The sequence below is a fragment of the Macaca thibetana genome, chromosome 5, assembly GCF_024542745.1.
Source record: "Macaca thibetana thibetana isolate TM-01 chromosome 5, ASM2454274v1, whole genome shotgun sequence".
Lineage (NCBI taxonomy): Eukaryota > Metazoa > Chordata > Mammalia > Primates > Cercopithecidae > Macaca > Macaca thibetana.
In genome coordinates, this window is record NC_065582.1 from 38,767,997 (window position 1) to 38,787,141 (window position 19,145).

The following is a 19,145-nucleotide window of genomic DNA, read 5'->3' on the forward strand; positions in this document are numbered from 1 at the left end:
GTTTATATGTTCCTGGCTTCAGGATGAAACAGAATTCGTCAAACTGGAGCAATTTGGAAAAGACTTCAGTTTCAGAGTAGTTGACATTGGGTTATCAGATCGTGTGGGAAAACCAAGAACAAAACTGGAGATGGGCTATCATAAGAAAGAAGCTGTGATACTGTTACCAGAAAGGGGTCCCCATCCAGACCCCAAGACAGCACTCTTGGATCTCGTGCAAGAAAGAATTCAGGGCAAGTCTATAAAGTGAAAGCAAGTTTGAGAAAGTGAAGAAAGAAAAGAATGGCTACTCTCTAAGGCAGAGCAGCAGTTTGGGCTGCTCAACTGATAATACTTACAGTTATTTCTTGATTATATGCGACACAAGGGGTGGGTTATTCATGAGTTTTCCAGAAAGAGACAGGCAATTCCTGGAACGGAGGGTTCTTCCCCTTTTTAGACCATATAGGGTAACTTTCTGACATTGCCATGGAATTTTAAAACTGTCATGGTACTGGTGGGAGTATCTTTTAGCATGCTAATGCATTATAATTAGCATGTAATGAGCAGCGAGAATAACCAAAGATCACTTTGCTCGCCATCTTGATTTTGGTGGGTTTTGGCCAGCTTCCTGTTTTATCAACAAGGTCCGTGTGACATGTATCTTGTACCAACCTCCTATCGCCTGTGACTTAGAATGCCTTAACCTTCTGGGAATGTGGCCCAGTAGGTCTCAGCCTCGTTTACCCAGCCCCTATTCAAGATGGAGTCACTCTGGTTCAAATGCCTCTGACAATACGCCTGGCTTGGCTAGGGCATAGAACTCTGTGAAGGGCGCTGATGTGTCATGCTCAACCCTGAAGGAACTGCATATTCCAGAATTAAGGTCTACATTCTGTTCCAGGCATTTGTAAACACCTTCTCTTTTCTTTCTTTCTTTCTTTTTTTTTTTTCCTTTGGCCTCTTGAACCTGGTAACACTACTCACTTTCAAGCTTTCGGTAATCTGGCTTTTCCTTTGTCACTTCACTGGGACAGTACTCTTGAAAGTTACTTGTAGTCACCAGAAAAACCAGGGGACTTTAATTAGACCTCATCCTTCCTTGTCTATCTGCAGCATTGAACACTTTAATTTTCCTTTCTTAAAACACTTTCCGGGCTGGGCGTGGTGGCTTGCCTGTAATCTCAACACTTTGGGAAGCCAGGGTGGGTGGATTGCTTGAACTCAGGAGTTTGAGACCAGCCTGGGCAACATGGGAAAATCCCTATTTCTGCAAAAAAATGAAAAAATTGCTTGGACTTGGTGCACCTGTAATCCCAGCTACTTAGGAGGCTGAGGTTGGAGAATTGCTTGAGCACAGGAGGCCAGGGTTTCAGTGAGCCAAGATGGTGCCACTGCACTCCAACCTGGTGACAGAGCAAGACCTTGTCTTTAAAAAAAAAAAAAAAATCGGTTGGGCGTGGTGGCTCACATCTGTAATCCCAGCACTTTGGGAGGCCAAGGCGAGCGGATCAGTTAATGTCAGGAGTTCATGGCCAGCCTGGCCAACGTGGTGAAACCCTGTCTCTACTAAAAATGCAAAAATTAGCCAGGTGTGGTGGTACGTGCCTGTAGTCCCAGCTACTTGGAAGATTGAGACAGGAGAATCATTTGAACCTGGGAGGTGGAGGTTGCAGTGAACCGAGATCACGCCACTGCACTCCAAAGCGAGACTGTTTCAAAAAAAACAAAAACAAAAAGCAACGCTTTCTGATGGCACCTATACTCCCTCCTCTGGTCCCTTTTCATTGATAAATAAAAAGGGGTTACAATCAAGATATGGCTGTCAATTGGAAATAGTGAGGTTCCAAAATAGGTCTTATATTTGGCTTTATCTTCTTTCATTTCAACACAAAGTTTTATGGAAACACTGGATGTTTCTGCAAAGTACACAATATCCAGATGTTGTAAAGGAAAAAAAGACTCCTGGAACGTTCAGTTTTGTAGAGGAAAGAGATTGGTAAATAAGTAGTTAAAACTCAAAGAAGAATAAAGTGAGGGTTGATAAGCATAAGTAGCATTCTGTGGATGTGAAGAGGAAGGAGCAATTAAAAGTGACTTGAAGATTAGAATTGTTCATGTCTTTCTGTTTTTTGTTTTTGTTTTTTGAGATGTTGTTTCACTCTTGTCGCCCAGGCTGGAGTGCAATGGCGCGATCTCGGCCCACTGCAACCTCCGCCTCCCTAGCCTCAAGTGATTCACCCGCCTTGGCCTCCCAAAGTGCTGGGATTACAGGCGTGAGGCACAGTGCCTGGCCGAATTGTTTATGCCTTTCTTAGTATGAAGGATATATTGCCAATGCCCCATTGGTTAAGAAAAAACTAAGTAATAAAGTTTGTGTGATTCTTAAAGAAAAATTTCCTGCATTATTTGTTCATTATATTATGAACATTAAAAGTGCCTTTTTAAAGGATTGATAAATCTAGGCCGGGCGCAGTGGTTCACGCCTGTAATCCCGGCACTTTGGAAGGTCGAGGCGGGTGGGTCACCTGAGGTCAGGAGTTCTAGAATAGCCTGGCCAACATGGTGAAACCTCATCTCTATTAGAAATACAAAAATTTGCCAGGTGTGGTGGCAGGCTCCTGTAATCCCAGCTACTTGGGAGGCTGAGGCAGGACTATTGCTTGAACCCGGGAGGTGGAGGTTGCACTGAGCTGAAATTGTGCCACTGCACTCCAGCCTGGGAAACAAGAGGGAAACTCTGTCTTAAAATAAATAAAAATAAGGCCAGGCGAGGTGGCTCATGCCTGTAATCCCAGCACTTTGGGAGGCCGAGCCAGGTGGATCACGAGGTCAGGAGTTCAAGACCAGACTGGTCAAGATGGTGAAACCTCGTCTCTAGTAAAAATACAAAAATTAGCCGGGCATGGTTGCAGGTGCCTGTAATCCCAGCTACTCAGGAGGCTGAGGCAGAGAATTGTTTGAACCTGGGAGGCAGAGGTTGCAGTAAGCGGAGATCATGCCACTGTACTCCAGCCTATATGACAGAGCGAGACTGTCTCAAAAAAAAAAAAAAAAAAAAAGGATTGCTAAATCTAATGATCATCATTAATTGATCCTCAGAACAATCCTCTTTGGTAGGTATTATTATCTGTGTTTCATGGGTGAAAAAAGTGAGATTCAGAGGAATTAAGTAAAGAATATAGGAAATGGCTATAAATAGAATTTAACTTCCCTTTCTCTTATTATCTGAAATGAATTCTTTAGGAAACTAGCGGTAAAGGTTTAAGTATACTCCTTTTGGTTTCTACTAAATAGGGAACCTAAATTATAGCACTTAAACTGAATGGACTCACAGGCCCCTGGATGCGGTCCTTTTTTTTTTTTTTTTTTTTTTGAGACAAAGTCTTGCTCTGTCACCAGGCTGGAGTTCAGTGGTGTGATCTCGGCTCACTGCAAACTCCACCTCCCGGGTTCAAGCAATTCTCCTGCCTCAGCTTCCTGAGTAGCTGGGATTACAGGCACCCACCACCATGCCTGGCTAATTTTGTATTTTTAGTAGAGACGGTGTTTCTCCATGTTGGTAAGGCTGGTCTCGAACTCCCGACCTCAGGTGATCTACCTGCCTCGGCCTCCCAAAGTTCTGGAATTAAAAGTGTAAGCCACTGCACCTGACCATCTTTCTCTTTGATTTCTTTTTCTTTCTCTCTTCCTTTTTTTAATTTAAACTGGGGTAATTAGTCATCTTCAGGCAGTTGAACCAGTCTGATGGGTACGCCTCCCACTTCTCCCATCAGAAACTGGCTTGAGATCTTACTGTTCATTGGCTGATGGTTAGAGTTGGATCGACAGGTGCAGCAGTGAAAAAAAAAAAAAAGCTTTGCAAACTCTACAAAGAGATTTTGTAAATAGAAATGAAGGCTGTGTAAACACAAAGTACCTGTACTGTCTCTAGTTTCCATGGCACACTGAACCAAGCACAAAGGGACCACAGTAGACAGCCTACAATCCACAAAACAGTCTTTTTGTGGGGTGGGAAAGATTTCTGGCTTCTCCTGTTTTTGTCTAAAAAATCTACTGACCAAAACTTTCTGATTCCAATAGCTCACATGTAGGAAGCCTGAAGAATTTTCAGTGATTAATAAAAAGTGACCAAGACGTGAGAACTCAGTTCTCTACAAAGGAGGTCAGAATAATTATTTGTTGGTACTAGAGCAAAAGGATTTTATAACACTGGAAATTGAATGCAGTTTGTAGTCTATGAGCAGTTGTGGGAGTGCTAGAGGAGGGTCTAGGGTGTTGGGGTGGTGCATTCTGCAGAATGGAATTCGGTAACTTTATTCTTCTCACTAGATGTGGTATGAACTTTGCTTAGCCTTCTCTCCTTTCATTACCTACAAAAAAAAGTGACAGAGAGGAAGTAGGCAACAGTGGTAACTGAGCAGGCAGAGCTGAAGTTTGTACTAGTTTGTTATGTTTAGTTCTAGATTCTTTTTTGACATAGTTTGAAAGATTAGTACTTATTATGTGTTTTGAAAGAGTTGCATTAGAGATCTGATTCTGAAAAAAACGAGTATTTTTGATTCATAGAAACTAACAGTCTGAGTGAGCAGAGAAGAAATCATTGTCAAGAGTTCCCTCTTTTGATCCAAGAAATTAATGGAATTTGCGACTGAATCAAAGATTATATGGATGTTCCAAAGGCTAACCAGATTGGCTGGCAAATAGAACACTAAACAGATAAATTGATTGGAAATTTTTTTTTTTTTTTTTGAGACAGAGTCTCGCTCTGCCGCCCAGGCTGGAGTGCGGTGGCATGATTTCAGCTCACTGCAACCTCCGCCTCCTGGGTTCAAGCGATTCTCCGGCCTCAGCCTCTTGAGTAGCTGGGACTACAGGCATGCGCCACGACGCTGGCTAATTTTTGTATTTTTAGTAGAGATGGGGTTTCACCATGTTGGCCAGACTGGTCTCAAACTCCTGACCTCAAGTGATCCACCTGCCTTGGCCTCCCAAAGTGCTGGGATTATAGGTGTAAGCCACTGCGCCCAGTCTGGAAAAACTTATAATTTTTTCAAAAAATGTAAAATACAGCCAGGTGTGGTGGCTCATACCTGTAATCCCAGCACTTTGGGAGGTTGAGGCAGGCGGATCACCTGAGGTCAAAAGTTTGAGACCAGCCTGGCCAACATGGCAAAACCCCATCTCTCCTAAACATACAAAAAATTAGTTGGGCGTGGTGGCAGGCACCTGTAATCACAGCTACTTGGGAGGCTGAGGCAGGAGAATCGCTTGAACCCAAGAAGTGGAGGTTGCAGTGAGCAGAGATCGTGCCATTGCACTCCAGCGTGGGTGACAAGAGTGAAACTCCGTCTCAAAAAATAAAATAAAATAAAATAAAATAAAATAAAATAAAATAAAATAAAAATAAAATGCAGTCATGCCTTAATTACTCTAATAATGGCTTACATTTATTAAGCAATAATTGCTTTTGGAGTATCATGGTGAGTGCTTTACCTGTAATCCTCACCATGGGTATTCTTAGGATAGACTTTTTTCCCTTTTGGGGGGAGGGGCGGGTGGGGACAGGGTCTTGCTCTGTCATCCAGGCTGGAGTGCAGTGGTGCCATCTCAACTCACTGCAGTGTCAACTTCCTGGGCTCAAGTGGCTTTCCCACCTCAGCCTCCCAAGCAGCTGGGACTACAGGCGTGCATCACCATGAGTGGCTAATTTTTGTGTTTTTTTTAGAGACGGGGGTCTCCGTATGTTGCCCTAGCTGGTCTTGAACTCTTGAACTCAAGTGATCTGCCCACCTCAGCCTCTCAAAGTGCTGGAATTATAAGCGTGAGCCACCATGCCTGGCCCTCTTAGTATAGTCGTTTTATAGGTGAGGAAACTGAAACTTCAATAATTTGTTCAATAATTTCTCATAAATACACAGCCAGTAAGTCATGGTAATAGCACCAGATATGTTAGGTGCTAAAGCCTATGCTGGTAACTAGTACACAATTTCATGATGTTTATAATAGCAAAACATCAGGAAAAAACTTGAATTTAAATAATAGAAGATTGCTTAAATTGATTTATTATGGTTTAGTCATATATTAATATAGTTATTTACAGTTATATTATATATAATTAATATTTAAACACAAGTGGCTGGACGCAGTATCTCACGCCTATAATAATCTTAGCATTTTGAGAGTCCAAGGCAGGTGGATCACTTGAGGTCAAGAGTTCGAGACCAGCCTGGCCAATATGGCGAAACCCCGTCTCTACTAAAAATTCAAAAATTAGGTGGGCGTGGTGGTGGGTGCCTGTAGTCCCAGCTACTCAGGAGGCTGAGGCCGAAAAATCACTTGAACCTAGGAGGCGAAGGTTGCAGTGAGCCAAGACTGCACCACTGCACTTCAGCCTGAGTGACAGAGCAAGAGTCCATCTCAAAAAACAAAACAAAACAAAACAAAAACAAAAAAAACCCCAAATCCCACAAGTGACATGGAAAATGTTAATGGTATATTTTTACATGAAAAAAAAGCAGGGTACAGTATGTTGTGCATAATCTCAACTCTGTTGCCCAGGCTGGAGTGCAGTGGTGCCGTCTCGGCTCACTGCAACCTCCACTTCCCAAGTTTAAGTGATTCTCCTGCCTCAGCCTCCTGAGTAGCAGGAATTACAGGTGTGCACCACTGCAACCAGCTAATATTTTTTTTTTTTTTTTTTTTTAGAGATGGGGTTTTACCATGTTGGTCAGGCTGGTCTCAAACTCCTGACCTCATGATCTGCCTGTGTCTGCCTCCCAACGTGCTGGGATTACAGGCGTGAGCCAACGTGCCCGGCCCCTTGGGTGTGTTTTTTTCTTTCATTTTTGAGCTTTTCTACATTTCCCAAACTTCCTTCATTAACATGCATTGCTTTTGCAATTATGTAAGATCTCTCAATATTATTTAAAGCAGAGGTAAGAAATATAGTTAAGGGAAATAACAAATGTGCTGTCATCAGTTTCCTGACATATAACGAACATTTTGTGGGGAAAGGTGGAGGGGAAAACTGAGCATGTGAATGTCGCTGTAGCACAAATACATGCTCTTTCCCAGGTGCAGTCACCAGTACAGATATGTCTCATAACTTTCCATTAGCAATTATCATACTCACCAGGGGCATGAGTAAGCACAATCACATCCTGATCATTTTCCTCCTGCTTGAGTCACTTTCCTCCTTGGCTTCCCTAACTTCACATTCCTATTTTCTGTCTACCACATTGGCCCCTCTTTTCTCAATCTCCTAGTTCCTTCTCCTCTGAGCACCCCTATTTACCTTTCAAAGAGCCCCAGGCTTGGTCTTGAGTCTCCTCTTTACCATCTAACACAGAGAAAAAGAAATTTAAAATGCCTTCCAGAGCCTGGTCAGTGGCAAGCAAGCGAAGCTGCTCCTTGATTTCACTGCTTGTCCTCTTCTAGCTCAACTCCCGTCAGGAACACCTCAGTCACTGGTGTATTCTCCCCACTTGCTCAAGTCAAAAACCTAGAAGCTATCTTTTGTTCCTCCCTTTTCACTCTTCCTCACTCCCTCATGTCCAATATAGTAACAGATCCCATTGGTGCTCTTTTCTTTTCTTTCTTTCTTTTTTTTTTGAGACCGGTTTTCACTCTGTTGCCCAGCCTTGAGTGCAGTGTCACCATCTTGACTGACTGCAGCCTCGACCTCCTGGGTTCAGGTGATTCTCCCACCTTAGCCTCCTGAGTAGCTGGGACTACCGGCTAGCACCATCATGCCCGGCTAATTTTTGTATTTTTTTTTTGTAGAGACGGGGGTTTCACCATGTTGCCCAGGCTGGTCTTGAACTTGTGAATTCAAGCGATCCGCCCACCTCTGCCTCCCAAATTGCTGAGATTACAGGTGTGAGCCACAGCGCTCAACAAAATATATCTTGAATCCTTTTCTTTTTCTTTTCAGCCTCCACCTTGCTTAGACTATTTAAGTGTTGTCTTAAACGGTCTCTTTGCTTTTATTCTTGCCTGGTCACCATCTGTTCTTCACACCAGCCAGGCAGTTGCACTCATCTCTGCATTTGGAATTGAAACCTTAGGGGATATGGCTGTGGTCTTCTTTCATTCTTCCTATTGCAAGGGTAATATTTATCTAGCTTGCTGAATTATCACAATTCCAAATTAAATTAGCAGTACCAAAAAAAAGTGAATTCACTTTGGTTTCCAAATACTTAACAGTCAAATGTTTGGGAACTTAAAAAAAAAAAAAAAGGAAAAGAACAGTAATATGCTCAATTGTTCTGTTCACCTTGTATGCTACCACCTTGGTTATTGGTTAATAATGGCTGAGGGAGAATTAGAAAAAGAGGAAAATTACTTTTTTTTTTTTTTTTTTTTGAGACAGAGTTTTGCTCTTGTTGCCCAGGCTGGAGTGCAATGGCGCGATCTCGGTTCACTGCAACCTCTGCCTCCCAGGTTCAAGGGATTCTTCTGTCTCAGCCTCCCAAGTAGCTGGGATTACAGGCACATGCCACCACGCTTGGCTAATTTTTGTATTTTTAATAGGGACGGGGTTTCATCATATTGGTCAGGCTGATCTCGAACTCCTGACCTCAGGTGATCTGCCTTCCTCGGCCTCCCAAAGTGCTGGGATTACAGGCGTGAGCCACCGCGCCCAGCCTATATTCTTTTCTTAATTCTCATCCATCTGTAAAGAACACAACACAAAGGCTGAATGTAATAAACGTGTACTATAGTCTGGAGGTGGCTTACCAAACTTGTTTCCATTTAAGTTAGTCTTACCTCATTTTTCCAGGGCCTCAATTCAATAGATTTTCTCTCTCTCTCTCTCTCTCTTTTTTTCGTCTTCCGAGCTTCTACGATTATGACTCATGGAACTAAAACTAGATCAGTACTGCTATGTGTTACTTTCTGCATCAGATTTTTCTCAACTAGTTAAAATGACATAAGTGAAATATATATTTTGTAAAGCTTAAACACTAAGTAAAATGATCTAACAACCTATTTTAAAAGGTTTAATTTAGCAGAGGAATAAAGACCTTCTAATTTTACTGTACAACATAATATAATTTTTTCTGTAGTTGCTGATCATGGAACTTCCATTAATCTCGTTTAGATTCTGGAAATTAGAGTACATTTTCCTAAATGATAATTTCTTGTTTACTAACCACACCTTTTTTCTTTTCTTTTCTTTTTTTTTTTTTTTTTTTTTTTGCAGAGTCTTGCTGTGTCACCCAGGCTGAGGTGCAGTGGCGAGATCTCAGCTCACTGCAGCCTCCGCCTCCTGGCTTCTAGTGATTCTTGTGTCTCAGCCTCATGAATAGCTGGGATTACCAGGGTGCGCCACCATGCCTGGATAATTTTATTTTATTCTATTTTATTTCATTTATTTATTTTTTTGAGACAGAGTCTTACTCTGTTGCCCAGGCTGGAGTGCAGCAGCCTGATCTTGCCTCACTGCAACCTCTGCCTCCCCGGTTTGAGTGATTCTCCTGCCTCACCCTGCCAAGTAGTTGGGATTACAAGCATGTGCGGCCATACCTGGCTAAATTTTGCATTTTTAGTAGAGATGAGGTTTTACCGTGTTTGCCAGGCTGGTCTCAAATTCCTGACCTCAGGTGGATCCGTCCACCTCTGCCTGCCAAAGTGCTGGGATTACAGGCGTGAGCCACTGCCCCCAGCCCCAGCTATTTTTTGGATTTTTTGTAGCGACAGGGTTTCACCATGTTGGCCAGGCTGGTCTTGAACTCCTGGCCTCAAGGGATCCACCTATATTGGCCTCCCAAAATGCTGGGATTACAAATGTGAGCACCGTGCCCAGCCTACTAACCACATTTTGATTTAGAAATAAACTTTGGCTGGGTGCAGTGGCTCACACCTGTAATCTTAGCACTTTGGGCGGCTGAGGTGGGCGGATCACCTGAGGTCAGGAGTTCAAGACGAACCTGGCCAACATGGTGAAACCCTGTCTCTATTAAAATACAAGCATTAACTAGGCGTGATGGTGGGTTCCTGTAATCCCAGCTACTCAGAGGCTGAGATGGGAGAATCGCTTGAATCTGGGAGACGGTGGTTGCAGTGAGCCGAGATCATACTACTGCACTCTAGCTTGGGCGGCTGAGCAAGACTCCGTCTCAAAAAAAAAAAAAAAAAAAAAAAAAAGAATTACCTAGAAAGCTATATTTTAAAAAAACAAAAACAAAAAAAACACTGATATCTGATATCTGTCTGGGTCCCAGTTGAAATTCTGATGTGATCGACTTGGGTATTAGCATTTATTTATTTATTTATTTATTTTAACAAATGGTTTATTGATATTATGTTATAATGAATGACAAAATGTTAGTGTCTAATTCTATACTTTATGGCCACCCCATAGGATGAATCTTTGGAACAGAAAAAAAAATAAAGATTTTGTTTTCCCATAATCATAAAGCTGTTATACTCAGTCCAGGCACAGCTAGTATAACATTCTGCTCAACCCCACCGGCTGCATTCCCTTTACTACCTATTTATAATATGTTTGGGTCACTCATAGGAGTGAGACCCTGTCAGCATCAATAGTTAGCAACACTTTCAAAATACACTTTATTGTCCTGAATAGAAACCTTAACTATTCAATTTGTCCAGTAATTCCAACGATCTTATTACTTCTATACATAAGATATGATCTTACAACATTTATGTAGCTAAATACTTAGACTTCCCATGCTTTTTGAGGATTCCCACACTGTACTTGCTTTCTTGTGAAGGGCTTGAGACATGTGCAGAGACACCTTAAACATGTGTAGGTGACCTTTTGAAAGGCAGAGGAGGGCCTCTTCGTGAACTCTTGCTACTCATTTGTTTTCCTATCAGTTTGCCATTTCAACTAGAAAAGATGCTGCAAGCTACCTCAGCTAGCTTCTAATTTGGACACAGCATCAATACTACACACTCAATTGAATGGACGACCACATCTTCCTGGTTCTTCCACTGGGCAGGGTCGATATGCGCCTTTGGACTGAATAGGTGTGATCTTGTTCGAGAAAAGTGCATAAACGTAGGGCCAGATCTTGTTCGTCTCCGTCCCAGAAGAATATTGGTGGAACACTCCTCAGCTTTTGTGTAATTCAATGACTGGCTTTGCCACGTCTTTGTACTGTCTTAGCCTGGCAGCAACTGCTTCAGGTTTATCATCCTCCTGCTGGACTGATGGTTCACCAGTGACATCATCAACACCATATACATGAGGTGGATTGAAGTCCAGGTTATATACCCTTCCGCTAGGAGGGTGAATCCAATGGCGGCTGAGATGATCTTTAAGTGTTTCAAATGAAATGTTCCAACTGATCACTAGATCCACTTTACAGATTTTGTCCAGGGCTTCGGCTTGTCCTAATGTCCTAGGAAAACCATCGAGGAGCCAGTGCTGGCCAGGCCTATTCTCCAGCTCGGACATCATTAGGCGTGTGATCATATGGTCTGGAACCAAAAGGCTTTTCTCCATATATTGCTTTGCCATCTCACCAACTTCTGTGCTCAGGACCTTCTTGGTAAATGATTCCAAGACCTCCATGCGTATTATGTTGGTGCTGCACCTATCAGGTGTTAGCATTTATAAACTCTATCAGGTGATGCTTAAGGTTCCAGGTGAATCTAATGACTCAAGATTAAGACCCACAGAATTGGGGAATTACAGCTTCAAGATGTCATTTTCTATATTTGAGGCTGGCTGCATGTATGACAAAGGCAACCATATATTTTTCTAGGACTGTGTCACACCAGTTTCGTAGGATGATGTGCCACACACAGCAACATGAATCTTCCAAATATGTTTCAAGTATTTGCTTAACAGTTAAATAATACTTATACACAGCTCCTCACTAAAGATAGTGTATCTAAAAATACAAGTTTTGTATTTTTAGTAGAGCTGGGATTTCACCATGTTGGCCAGGCTGGTCTTGAACTCCTGACCTCAGGTGACCCACCCGCCTTGTCCTCCCAAAGTGTTGGGATTACAAGTGTGAGCCACCGCATCTGGCCCAAGATGACATTTTTCTTAATCTTTGGTTTCTCAACATTCTGAGGAAAAAAGCCTAAAACTAAGCCTCCTTCTGCAATGAAAATATGTTAATCATCTCATCCCACACAATTTTTCATCTTTAAAATCCAAATTACAGAATAATGTAAACACTGCACTCCATCAGTTCTATATAATGGATGATTCTACCCAAATATATAGTGGGGCTTGGGTAGCTGATAGTAATTTTCTTTTTTTGAGACAGAGTTTCGCCCTTGTTGCCCAGGCTGGAGTGCAATGGCGCGATCTCGGCTCACCACAACCTCCGCCTCCCAGATTCAAGCGATTCTCCTGCCTCAGCCTCCTGAGTAGCTGGAATTAAAGGCATGCGCCATCACACCCGGCTAATTTTTTGTATTTTTAATAGAGACAAGGTTTCTCCATGTTGGTCAGGCTGGTCTCGAACTCCCGACCTCAGGTGATCTGCCTGCCTTGGCCCCCGAAAGTGTTGGGATTACAGGCGTGAGCCACCCCGACAGGCCGGGATTTTCTTAAGGGGCCAGTGAAATCCTGTTATGTTATTGATTGAAATCCTCTAAAGGCAGCAGGTTGCCTTCAGGGTAGAGTCCAGTCTGAAAGTCCAAAGCCAGGTTTACAGTGGTCCCTCCCACCTCTCTAGCCTCATCTCTTTTTTTTTTGAGACAGGGTCTCGTGTCACCCAGGCTGGAGTGCAGTGGCGCCTTCATGGCTCACTGCAGCCTAGACTTCCCAGGCTTAAGCTGTCCTCCCACCTCAGCCTCTCGAGTACTCAGTAGCTGGGACTACAGACACGTGACCCTATGCTGGGCTTTTTTTTTTTTTTTTTTTTTTTAGACAGGGTTTTGCCATGTTGCCCAGGCTGTCCTGGCTTCAAGCCGTCTGCCCACCTCAGCCTCTCAAAGTGCTTAGATTACAGGCGTGAGCTACCTCGTCTGGCCTCTAGCTTCATCTCTAGTCAAGTCCCATTAACAACCTGCTTGCCATTCCCAGACTCACCTTTTTTTTTTTTCATTTTCTGTTTTTTGAAAACAAAATTATTATTATTTTTTTAAGCTGGAGTCTCACTCTGTCGCCCAGGCTGGAGTGCAGTGGCCAGATCTGGGCTCACTGCAACCTCTGCCTACTAGGTTCAAGCAATTCTCCTTCCTCAGACTCCCTAGTAGCTGGGATTACAGACATCTGCCACCACGCCCTGCTAATTTTTGTATTTTTAGTAGAGCTGGGGTTTCACCACGTTGGCCAGGCTGGTCTTGAACTCTTGACCTCAGGTGACCCACCCGCCTTGTCCTCCCAAAGTGCTGGGATTACAAGTGTGAGCCACTGTGTCCTGCCTATTTATTTATTTATTTATTTATTCTTGGACGGAGTTTCTCTCTTGTTGCCCAGGCTGGAGTGCAATGGCGCGATCTCGGCTCACTGCGACCTCCGCCTCCTGGGTTCAAGCGATTCTCCTGCCTCAGCCTCCGTCCTGGGATTACAGGCATGCGCCACCACACCTGGCTAATTTTGTATTTTAGTAGAGGCGGGGCTTCTCCATGTTGGCCAGGCTGGTCTCAAACTCCTTACCTCAGGTGATTCGCCCGTCTCGGCCTCCCAAAGTGCTGGGATTACAGGGATGAGCCACCGCGCCTGGCCCTAACATTTTTAAAAATAAAAATAAATGAATAAACTGGATCAGAGGACTCCCCCCCACCCCACCGACGCCATGAGGCAGAGGACGGGGGCAGAGATGTTGGACCAGATTCTGCACCCTTGCCTCCCATGTACCTCCCATGGGCTGGGAGGAGAGACTAGGGGGCCCGAAGGAAGGCAGAATGAGAAGAGCGGTCCCATTCGCCATGAGTGTCTGTCTCTCAGCTGTGGCGGCCTAGGCCCTGCTGGGGAGAGAGTGATCACTCACTATTTTCATGTAACAATTATAATTTTGGCATGGGGTCTTCATTACGCTAACATATTTTTGTTGTTGTTGTTGTTGTTGTTTGTTTGTTTTTTTGAGACGCAGTCTCGCTCTGTCTCCTAGGCTGGAGTGCAGAGGCGCGATCTCAGCTCACTGCAACCTCTGCCTCCAGGTTTCAAGCCATTCTCCTGCCTCAGCCTCCCAAGTAGCTGGGATTACAGGAACCCACCACCACACCCAGCTAATTTTTGTATTTTTAGTAGAAACCTCGGGGTTTGCCATGTTGGTCAGGCTGGTCTCGAACACCTGACCTCGTGATCTGCTGGCCTCAGCATCCCAACGTATTGGGATTACAGGTGTGAGCCACCATGCCCAGCCACATAATTTTCATTCATTAAAAAAACCAAGTATTCAAGATGATCTGTTTTCTGCAGCCTATTGTGTGAGCACAGGGTCAGTTCCATTTCTTCTTTGTGCAAGGGTAAAAAACATTATGTTGAGATTTTAAGTAATCACAATACTATTTAATGTCATGGGATCGGAGTTACCCAAACTCAGGTTCTTTATACATAAAAAGTGCCTATAGGCTGGTGTGGTGACTTACACAGTTCCAAGCACTTTGGGAAGCCAAAGTGGGAGGATCGCTTGAGGCCAGGAGTTTGAGACCACCCTGAGCAGCACGGCAAGACTCTCGTCTCTAATGGGGTGGCAGGGGGAGGGAAGAGTGCCTATAAAGAGAGTGTGGCTGGGCCCAGTGGCTCATCCCTGTAATTCCAGCACTTTGGGAGGCCGAGGCAGGCAGATCACTTGAGGTCAGGAGTTCGAGACCAGCCTGGCCAACATAATGAAACCCTATCTCTGCTAAAAATACAAAAAAAAAAAAAAAAAAATTAGCTGGGCATGGTGGTGCCCACTTGTAATCCCAGCTACTTGGGAGGCTGAGGCATGAGATTTGCTTGAACCCGGAAGGTGGAGGTTGCAGTAAGCTGAGATGGCGCCACTGCACTCCACCCTGGGCAACTGAGGGAGACTGTCTCAAAAATAAATAAATAAAATAAAAAATAAAGAGTGTAACCTAAGTGGGGGTGATAGCATGCATTTTTCAACACATATAAACAGAGCAACCTTTTTAATGCTCTATAGTTCTATCTAGAAGAACAACCTAATTATTTAAGAGTCATATTGAATTCAGTTGTCTTCTAAGGTTAAAATGTTCAACCATTCTGGAGACTTCATATCCTGGAATAACCTTCCCCCAATTTTTCATCTGGCTTATTCCTAGTTATTCTTTAAAAATTCATGTCTGGTATCACCTTCTCTTGAAAGTCTGTCTTTTAGGTTTTCATAGGCTTAACATACTGAATTGAGTCCTTAAGGCAGGGACTGAATTTTTTACTTCTTAACCTAAATGTCTAATGCAACACCTGCTACATTAGAATGCTAAACAAATGTTTTCTGGAATGACTTAAGTGAGTGAGTGAATTTCTTTTTGCTTTAAATATTTTTTGGTCCTATTTGGTACCACATTATCAATGGCACATCACTTGAAGAAGAGTCCCTTTATTTATTTAGAGACAGTCTTGCTGTGTTGCCCAGGCTGGATGGAGTACAGTGGCACAATCTTGGCTCACTGCAACATCCGCCTCCCCAATTCAAGTGATTCTCCTGCCTCAGCCTCCCAAGTAGCTGGGATTACAGGTGTGTGCCACTACCCATGGCTAATTTTTGTATTTTTAGTAGAGACGGGGTTTCACCATGTTGGCCAGGCTGAGTCCCTTGATTGAATATGTCATGAAACTTTTCTATGTCCATTAACTACCTCTAATGCCCACTGTATGGAAGGACCAGAATGTACAACTTCTCTTTGTGTGTATTAGACATTTAGATTGTTTCTAAGTTTTTGAAATTATAAATAATTATAAAATGAAAATGATTTTAATTGTATCTTTCAGCTACTTGGTTATGCCTGGGATATATCCTTAAGAATGGAAGTGCAGCCGGGTGCGGTGGCTCACGGCTGTAATCCCAGCACTTTGGGAGGCCCAGGCAGGCAGATCATGAGGTCAGGAGATCGAGACCATTCTGGCTAACACGGTGAAATCTCGTCTCTACTAAAAATACAAAAAAATTAGCTGGGCATGGCGGTGTGCATCTATAGTCCCAGCTACTCGGGAGGCTGAGGCAGGAGAATGGCGTGAACTCGGGAGGCGGAGCTTGCAGTGAGCCGAGATCATGCCATTGCACTCCAGCCTGGGTGACAGAGCAAGACTCTGTCTCAAAAAAAAAAAAAAAGAGTGGAAGTGCAGTGTATTAATGCCTCTCAGTGATGTTGTACATTTGCAGTAAATAAGAGTGTTCATTTCCCCTTTGCCAACACTGGATACTATAAATATTTGCAATGAGAGAGGCAACGATGTTATCTCAAACTATCTTAATTTACATTCCTTTATTAGTGGAGTTGAACTTGTACATATTTCTTAGCAAAGATAATCATATGGCGTTTCTGTAAGGAAATGGATATTTCCTTTAATAAAATTAAACCCAGGTCTTCTCAGTTAGCAACAAAGGGAAAAACCTCCTTGGAAAATTCCTTGTGGACCTTATAACCCTAAACATGACCCCACAAAATTCCCCTTTCCCTTGAAAATCTCTGGCTAAATACAGGGGTATCACCTCACCCTCTTTAACATGCAGGCCCAATTATGAGTACTTTGGATTTCAGCATAGCTGTGACCAGGCTGGAACATTTTAAAAGTTTTTACTCTGAACAAACAAAAGGAATATGGTTCCCACGCAAACCCCCCCAAAGAAGTAACATGGTCAGGAATAAAACTAATCTCTTTCACCTGATGTTTTGGCTTTATATCTCTTCTATATGGAAACAACCCAAGACTCTGTGTAGATTAACTAGACCCATGTTCAATTCTGCACCCCCAACAGCTAGGGCTGCTGTTATCTGAAGGCTGGAATATTCAAGATGACTTACTCATGTCATGGCAGGTAGCTGGTTGTTGACTGGGAATTCAGCTGGGGCTGTTAACTGATGGGCCTCATTTGTTCTCCATGTGGCTTCTCCAGGTAGATTGTATTCCAAGAGGGAATGTTCCAAGCATGCCACCACATGACAGAAGTTATCTTTCTCTCTTTACTTAGAGTACTAGTAAGTAATTTAGCATTCAAACCCCAGAGAATGAGGGCTAGGAAAAGTAATCTCCTTTCATGTCTGCTTAAAGTCAACCTCCTGGTGTCTCATTTCTTGTGTGAACTCCGACCTTTATCCTACTGATGGAAATGGAAACCTACCGCTTTAAGGTGATGCACTGACCTCTCAGAGACCTCAACTGCACAAGCCATTCAGAACTTAGCTGATAAATGCCAACAGTCATTCTAGTGACATGGACTTATATAGATTGCAAAGGTAGGGTGGTGCGGTGGTGCAACATTTCATTGCAGTCTAATAGCATTATTTTACTGTCATAAGAGAACACTGCAAATGGTCTACCTATTTAAGAGCCAAATAGAGAAGGGAAAAATAGAAAAGACAAATCAACCAACTGGTCTACCACCTTATCAACTACACCAAGTACTGCATTAATATTTTATGTCTTAAAAGGTATGTTTTGGCTAGTACGTTTGCTGAAAGTGAAGTTGCCCTTTTCAAAGTCTCTACCCTTTGTGTGACATACACAAGGGAAGAAATGTTTTTTAAAATGTCTCACTGGGCACGTGGCTCACTCCTGTAATCCCAGCACTTTGGGAGGCCGAGGTGCGTGGATCACTTGAGGTCAGGAGTTCGAGACCAGCCTGGCCAACATGGTGAAACCCCGTCTCTATTAAAAATACAAAATTTAGCTCGGTATGGTGGTAGATGCCTGTAATCCTAGCTACTCTGGAGGCTGAGGCAGGAGAATTGCTTGAACCTGGGAGGCAGAGGTTGCAGTGAGCCAAGATGGCGCCATTGCACTCCAGCCTGGGTAACAGAGTGAGACTCCGTCACACACAAAAAGTACAAGATATAGTAAGTTGATGTGGATCATTTTGAACCTAAATAATCACATAAACTTTCTTTTTTTTTTTTTGAGACACAATTTCATTCTGTCACCCAGGATAGAGTGCAGTGGCACCATTGTGGCTCAGTGTAACCTCTGCCTCCCAGGTTCAAATGATCCTCCTGCCTCAGCCTCCCGAGTAGCTGGGATTACAGGAGTGCACCGCCATGCCCAGCTATTTTTTTTTTTTTTTTGGTATTTTTAGAAGAGATGGGGTTTCACTATGTTGGCCAGGCTGGTCTTGAACTCCTGACCTCAAGTGATCCGCCTGCCTTGGCCTCCCAAAGTGCTGGGATTACAGGAGTGAGCCACTGTGCCCAGCCACATAAACTTTTAATGTTAAACTTTGAGTTTCTAACTATAAATAGGTAATGTATTTTTCCTTTAAATTATAATTGTTCCCAGTGTCGAATGCCCCATGAAAATGTCATTAATAAAGGCTACTAACATTTGAAGTCTTATTTAACATTAGTAAGATTTAATGAATAGTAAAAGCAATGTTTGACTTTCTCATAGGAAGGAGTAAAAAACCATTGCCATGCATTTCCAGCCTAAGATATCATAAGCTATGCTTAATAATTTAAGAAACTCCAAGTCCAGGGATACACAAACAGGTATACAGCAAATCATGTAGGTGGTGCTTTTCCCCTAAGTTATCATTTAATCTATACCCTAGGAAAGTTACAATTGGGTGGATTGGGTGATTTTCCAGTAGAAAGAAAATTCCATCCCATCTTTGTTCTGAAAACGTTTTTTCTTTGCATATAGGTAAGGGTTTACAGATCAATAATCTTCTTGATTTCAGTATGAAATTACTTTCTCTTTGCTTGAGTTACTCTGAGTTATGCAGAAGGTTTCCTGTTCTGAATCCACTATGTATTTCTTTTTTTCTGAAAGATGTCAGTGTACGTTGAAGACAAGGAACATTATGAAAACTTTTAGTCTTTAATTGTGTCAAGATACTGTTAGAGTGATATACAAATTAGATGGTGATGGAAAACTTGAGCCTGGCTTTATAGGCGGTATTTTTTTCTTCCTTCTTTTTTTTTTTGTGGGGGCGGGGGTTATGGTACAGGGATACAGGTAGGATAGTCCTATAAATTCATCTGCTGATAGTTCATATGAAGGCGTTTGACTAGAAAACTTCCATTAATAGTGCTGAAGATATAAACAAATTGTAAAACTGCTT

General features: G+C 42.9%; 1 protein-coding gene and 1 pseudogene across 5 annotated transcripts in view; both read right to left on the bottom strand.

Annotated features, from left to right (window-relative positions):
* The window catches only part of RPS3A (ribosomal protein S3A), a 1,130,248-nt gene that overhangs the window by 55,344 nt on the left and 1,055,759 nt on the right, over positions 1-19,145 (bottom strand). The gene's annotated exons all lie outside the window — the stretch shown is intronic.
* On the bottom strand, positions 10,907-11,699 carry LOC126954385 (adenylate kinase 4, mitochondrial-like; annotated as a pseudogene).